The following is a 6,434-nucleotide window of genomic DNA, read 5'->3' as shown; positions in this document are numbered from 1 at the left end:
CCATGTTCCCTAATGTCACCTCTGCTGAAAACTCCAGAAACTCTAGTTCAGCTGAACCAGAGCCTTCACTCTCTCCCTCTCCTTCCTTCTTACTTAGCTTTTCCAACCCTCCCCTTCCCCATTTCCCACCACCACTGTCACCTTCTCACTCTAATCCATATGGACACCTAGATTGATATGAACTATTGGAACTAGAGGGGAGGTGAGAAGTCATCAAATACAACTTCATCATTGGACAAACCACTTCCTTTCTCATGGTTATTGTATAGATGTGGAAAACAAAACCCAAGAAATAATTTCAAAGCATCATAGATTTAGAACTGGAAAGGACCTTGAAGGCCACTAAATCCAATCTCCTCATTTTATAGATGAGGAAACTGAGGTATATAAAAGTTAAGAGACTTACTCAAGGTCACACGGCTAATAAGGTAGGAATTGAACTCAGGCCTTCTTGACTCTCTGCTATGCCATGCTGCCTCCCAAGCCCAAGGTCAAACAGTTGGTTAGTGACAGAGCCAGGACTATTACCTGGCTTGGTAGGAGGGAAGGAAGGAGAATTGAATCCCTACCTAAGCAGATAGGTGGTACAGTGGATAGAGTACTAGGCCTGCAGACCAGAAGACCTCAGTTCAAATCCATTCTCAAATGCTTATTAGCTGTGTGACCCTGGGCAAGTCACTCAACGTCTTTCTGCCTTACCTTCCTCAAACAGAAAATGGGGATGATAATCATACCCTACTCCCAGGATTGTTGGGATAATCAAATGAGACAATATTTGTAAAATGCTTAGCACAGTGCCTGGTGCATAGTAGGCATTTGATAAATGTTTTCCCTGCCTCCCCCCTTCTCATCTGATGAAATCATCCCACTTGCCCTCTGCCTGATCCTTCCAAATCCAGTTCAAAATTTTCTTCCTCTCAGGAAGGCATTCCTGACTCAGTCTGACTATTCCTTTATTCTTTATCCACATTAAAACACTTACACATTCACATTGCCCTTTGCCCTGGGTACTTATTATTTTGGAAGTCTGCCTGAACAAGTATGCATGACTTGTCTTCCTCAGCTCCATGGAATGTCAGGAAGCTCCAGATCTCCCAGGCTCAAATAGGTCCTGCTCATCAGACTCAATTAACAGTATGGAGAATTAGACAGAAAGCAGCAAGAGTAACAACAGGCCCGAGTATAGCAAGGGAAGGCAAAGTTTGGTGAGACTGAGGCTTAGCACCGGCTAAGGCACCCAATCAAAGCCTCTCACCACTAAGTGGACACCTCCCTCCCTCCAGGTAGCCAGCCATCAGATCAAAAGATTCCAGTTCCATAGTCCAAGGTACTCTGTTCTGCTCCATCATGAGGGTCACCCCAGAGTACCAGAATCGTGGACTCCTAAAGCTGGAAAAGACCTCAGAAGTCACCTGGTCCCCCATCCCTCAACAGAAACCCTCTTCACCACACCCCCCACAAGTGGTCGTCCAACTGTGACTGAAGATCTCTAGGGATGAGAAGCCTCCTGGGGGTAGTCTGCTCCACTTGGAGATGGCTTGAATTTCTCGGGATCTTTTCTTCACATCGAGCCAAAATCTGCCTCCTTGCAAGTTCTGTCCATCCTGGCCTCTCGTTTTGTCCACTGGGTCCAATAGAACAAACAGGATGCCTCTTCTGTGTCATGGGCCTTCACATACTTGAAGACAACCAAAAACAACTGAAGACAGTTGTCATTTGCAACGTCCTTCCAAACCCTGAGCCTTCAATTCAATTCAACAGGTAATTATTGGTCAACTATTATTCATTCAAATGAGCACTTATTAAACACCTAACGGTGTGCAAAGCATTGTGCCAAGTTCTGGGTTTACAAATGGAAAACTAAAACAATCTTTGCCTTTGAGGGGCTCACATTCTAATGAAGGCAACAACAACACACAAATGGAAGGTTTCTGCAGCAAATCACACGGACAGTTCCCGTGGTCCTTGGTATGTGGTGGCAAAGTAGATGATAAGGTACCTTTTAAAATGCCATTTCCACTGATAAAATCGTCAGTTTCTGATGTTGAATCATTTGACAGTGGGAAGGATGTTAGTGGAAAGAATGTTCTTTGCTGAATCATCAGTAGCTCCCCTATTTTAGCCCAGGTACTATGCCTACTATACAAAAATAAAGGTGAAACAGTCCCTGGCCTCTACTACTGAGACTTTTTTAATCTTCTACAGAAACTGCTGTTTTGGGAATAAGAACTCTGCTTGTTAGGGGAATGCCAGGTGTGGTGGAGCCTAGAAAACTGGCCTAGCAAATTCAACCTACCTATTGGTGTGATATTTCCTTGTGGGCTAGGGACAGGTGAGAAACAATGAGGTAGAGGTCGTGTAGGGGAAGAAGGGGATGTTGAACTTTCTTTTTTTTTCTCTTTTTCTTTTTTTTGGCTAGGCAATGGGGTTAAGCGACTTGCCCAGGGTCACACAGCTAGTATGTGTTATGTATCTGAGGCCGAATTTAAACTCAGGTCCTCCTAAATCCAGGGCTGGTGCTCTACCCACTGTACCACCTAGCTACCCCTGGAAGTTGAACTTTCTAAAGGAAAAGGAAGCATCAAAGGCCTGAGGTCCAGACTCTGTCCAGAGTTTGGGCTTTTGTCCAATGCCTAAGGATCATAGACTCAGAGAGTGTAGCAAAAGATACTGGAGCGGTTTGCCCTTTCCTTCTCCAGTGGAGCCCCATTTTATAGTTTAGGAACAGAGGCAAATAGGGGTGAAGTGACTTGACTAGGGTCACATAGCTAGTAAGTATCTGAGGCTGAATTTGAACTCAGGTCTTCCTGCTTACAAGTCCAGTGCTCTATCCTCTGTGCCACTTAGCTGTCCCTATTAACAATTAGAATAATTAATAATTAGAACCATCCAAAAATAGCCTAGGTTATATCATGGAGGTGTGGAAGGTGGGAATAGTGAATTGTCCATCATTTGTAGGACTGTAGCACTTGTACTTGTAGTACTTACAGTACTGGCTGGATGACCCCTTGCTAAGAATGTTGTTGACCAGAATTGTGCACCAAGAGCTGACATAGATGACCTCGAAGGTTCTTATTTCACCCTAGAGTCTGGTCACAATACTATGACTCTATGGTCATGATTTCACTTGGAGGAAGGGAAAATGGATTAGAAGCCACCCAAAGGGAACTTAACAGACCTCTGCTTATTCTAAAACAGTTTTAGCATCTTGATCCACCCTTCTTCTCTCTGGACAGGAAGAAAAAGATAGTGCCACTTCGTTTTTCCCCCCGACCCACATAGTATTCACATGCTATTCAATGAAAGCTAGATCCCTTCTGAATCCCAAGCCTTATACTTGTCACTAGGGTTACAAACAAAAAACATAAAGAATGAAGACATTCCCTGCCCTCTTTAAGTCCACTATCCACAAATTTGCAATCAGAAAAATACAAAATGTATACAAAGTGAACACAAAATGACTTCTAGGATAGGAAGAGAGTTTTAACAATTGGGAGGATTAGTAAAACCCTCTTGCTGAGGTGGAGCTTGACTTTTGCCTTAGTTTCCTCAACTGTAAAAATGGGATAATAATAGTATCTATCTCCCAGGATTGTTGTGAGGATAAAATGAGCTAATAATTGTAACATACTTAGCACAGTACTTAGCATGTAGGAAGTACTACATAAATGTTAGCTGTCATCATTATCATTATTACAATTACTATTATTATATTCGAAGAGGCAGAGGTGAGGAAAGAGGGAAATTCTGGCCATCAGAGACAGCATGTACAAGGTCACATGGGTTGGAGATGGAATGTCATGTAACACTTTCCCCACAAACATTGCCACAGAGATTTGATGGGCTGGAAGACGCATGCAATGTAGGAGTGACCCAGGTCTTCTTGGCCATTGACCAAAGAAGGAACCTTCCACCTGAGAAGGAAGCCATGAAGTCAAGATGAAAAGGAGAAGGCAAGATAATATGGAGATTCCAACTCTTCCCCAAGAGCCTGGTGTGGAAAAAGGACATCAAGTACCTCCTATCATTCTTCAGTGGAACACGGAACAGGACAAGAAATCAGACTGGGAGCAGAAGTAAAGTACTGAGCAGATGAGAGGAGACCAGAATAGAGAGCAGACTAGGCTAAATCATCAGACTGGGATCAGTGACACTATCAGGGTCCGCTGTGCAGCACTCTTATTCCCCCTGATTCTGCCTGGAATTCTCTTGCTCTTCATCTCTGCTTCCCAGATTCCCTGGCTTTCTTCAAATCCTACAAGAGATTTCCTGTTCTCTGCCTGCTCCTTTTCCCCTTCCCTCTGGGATTACCTCCCATTACTTTGAATACCTCTTGTACAGAGGTAGTTTCCATGTTGTCTCACCCATTTACAATGTGAGCTCCTTGAGGGCAGGGGACCATGTTTTTTTCCTTTCTTGGATTCCTGGTGCTTACTACAATACGTGGCACATAGTGGACATTTAATAAATGTTTGTTGGCCGACTGATTCCCTGGAGTGTCACCCAAGGAAGATGCCCCTCATAACTTGTTCAGCCATTTTCTTCCTGGTTACCCATCAGACCAGTGGGAAGGAAGAAGGAGAAAGATTCACCCCTCCTCAGGTACCCAACCTATCACAGCCCACTGTGCCTTGTTCTAATGCTTGTCTGGGTTTCTTTGCTCTATAACCCAAATTAGCTTGCCCAATGAGAGTGGGAGGATGTTGAAGGAAACTTCATGATTCCTCTCCTTCAGCCCAGGAATTCCTGGGCCCAAATTCTCAGGTACTGGCATTTAGTGGTAGTTAGGAGGCACACAGCAGATAGAGAGCTGAGCCTCAGATTAAGAAGAACTGAGTTCAAATCCAGCCTCGGATTCTCACTAACTGTGTGACCCTGGACAAGTCACTTAGCCTCAGTTTCCTCATCTGTAAAAATGAGATAATAATAACATCTACCTCCCAGGGTTGTTGTGAGGATGAAATAAGATAATATGTGTAAAGCACTTAGCACAGTATCTGGCATATCATAGGTGCTATATAAAATGCTAGCTATCGTTATTATTATTATTGATGCTGCTGTTGTTGTTTGTTGTTATTGCTAGAGTAGCCTTTGCTCTATCCAAGTTGGTTCTGAAAGTGGGAGAAAGAAAGCTGATAATGCTGCCCTCTTCCCTGCAGAATAGTAAAGTACTGTAGTTACAAAAGGAGACATGTCATCAGACATGACCCAGAGATGTTGGTTTGTTTTGCCTTATTGCGCTTTTTTGGCACAAAGAAAGGTTCTACTAAGGGGGGGGGGGGGAGGAAGGGGTGTGGATCCTGGGGATTATTGGGATTGTGACCAAAGCCATGTAAATGGGAGCCATGTAAAAGAAAGACTTCAGAATATGACAGCTTAGAGGATGTCTCAGGGTCATTATAGTCATTAGTGTAAAAGTCTAAGCCCTTGGGTGTTGGCAACGAAGGCCAGGTAACCAGGAGTTTGGGAGGTGCTAAAAGGAGTGGGTACAGAGTGTGAGGTCTCAGAGAATGTAGGAGCATTGTTTAAAGCGTCAGGAAGCATACATGGGTTTCTTCAAATTTATATTGAGCAGGGGCGGCTAGATGGCGCAGTGGATAGAGCACCGGCCTTGAAGTCAGGAGGACCTGAGTTCAAATCCGGCCTCAGACCAAACACTTGACACTTACTAGCTGTGTGACCCTGGGCAAGTCACTTAACCCCATTGCCTAGCTTAAAAAAAAAATTATACTGAGCCATTGGCCAATGGATAAATGGTCAAAGGATATGAATAGTTCTCAAGGGAAGAAATCCAAGCTATCTTGAGGAATAGCTTGCAAAGGGCCCTGGGAGGGATGCCCCTCTTGAGGGGAGACAAAGACCACATAGGGGTTATTCCACCTGGCCTCTGGAACTCCTCAGATCTGATAGAAGAAATCTCCACCTCTAGGCAGGCCACTTCTACTGGGTTATTGAACACAATGGAAGACAATGAAAGACTGTGTGTGGGTAGCCCCATTCATTACTTATCTTAAGTAAAGCAATTGTCTAATGTACTCTTGAGACCTGGAGCATTTTATTGCACCTGAATAGGACAGATTTTGAGTACAGGCCAGAGACGCAATTTTTCCAGGAAGAGAGAAGAAAAGGGAGACTGAGGCAAGAAGGGACTTTTAACATTCTTGAGGAGGATATGGGGAGGGGGTCCCCCAAGGAAGAGCTGGGGACATTTTCCTTTGAATTAATAATTTTATTGGCATCTGTCCTTGTACAGGCCAAGCTGGGCTAGGAGTCCCCAAGACAGGGCGATGGCTCTTAATTCTCCTTTCTCACATTTCCAGGAAGAGTCTTTCCACATTGCAGCGTGCTAAGGAGGAAGAGAGAGTGACAGCCAGAACTTTCCTAGGGATGGACATGGGTTTGAGAGCAGGTTCTAAGTGAGGGAGTAACTCTGG

This window comes from Phascolarctos cinereus, unplaced genomic scaffold (genome assembly GCF_003287225.1).
Source record: "Phascolarctos cinereus isolate Bilbo 61053 unplaced genomic scaffold, phaCin_HiC Scaffold_5;HRSCAF=322, whole genome shotgun sequence".
Lineage (NCBI taxonomy): Eukaryota > Metazoa > Chordata > Mammalia > Diprotodontia > Phascolarctidae > Phascolarctos > Phascolarctos cinereus.
This window is presented reverse-complemented; position numbering follows the sequence as displayed.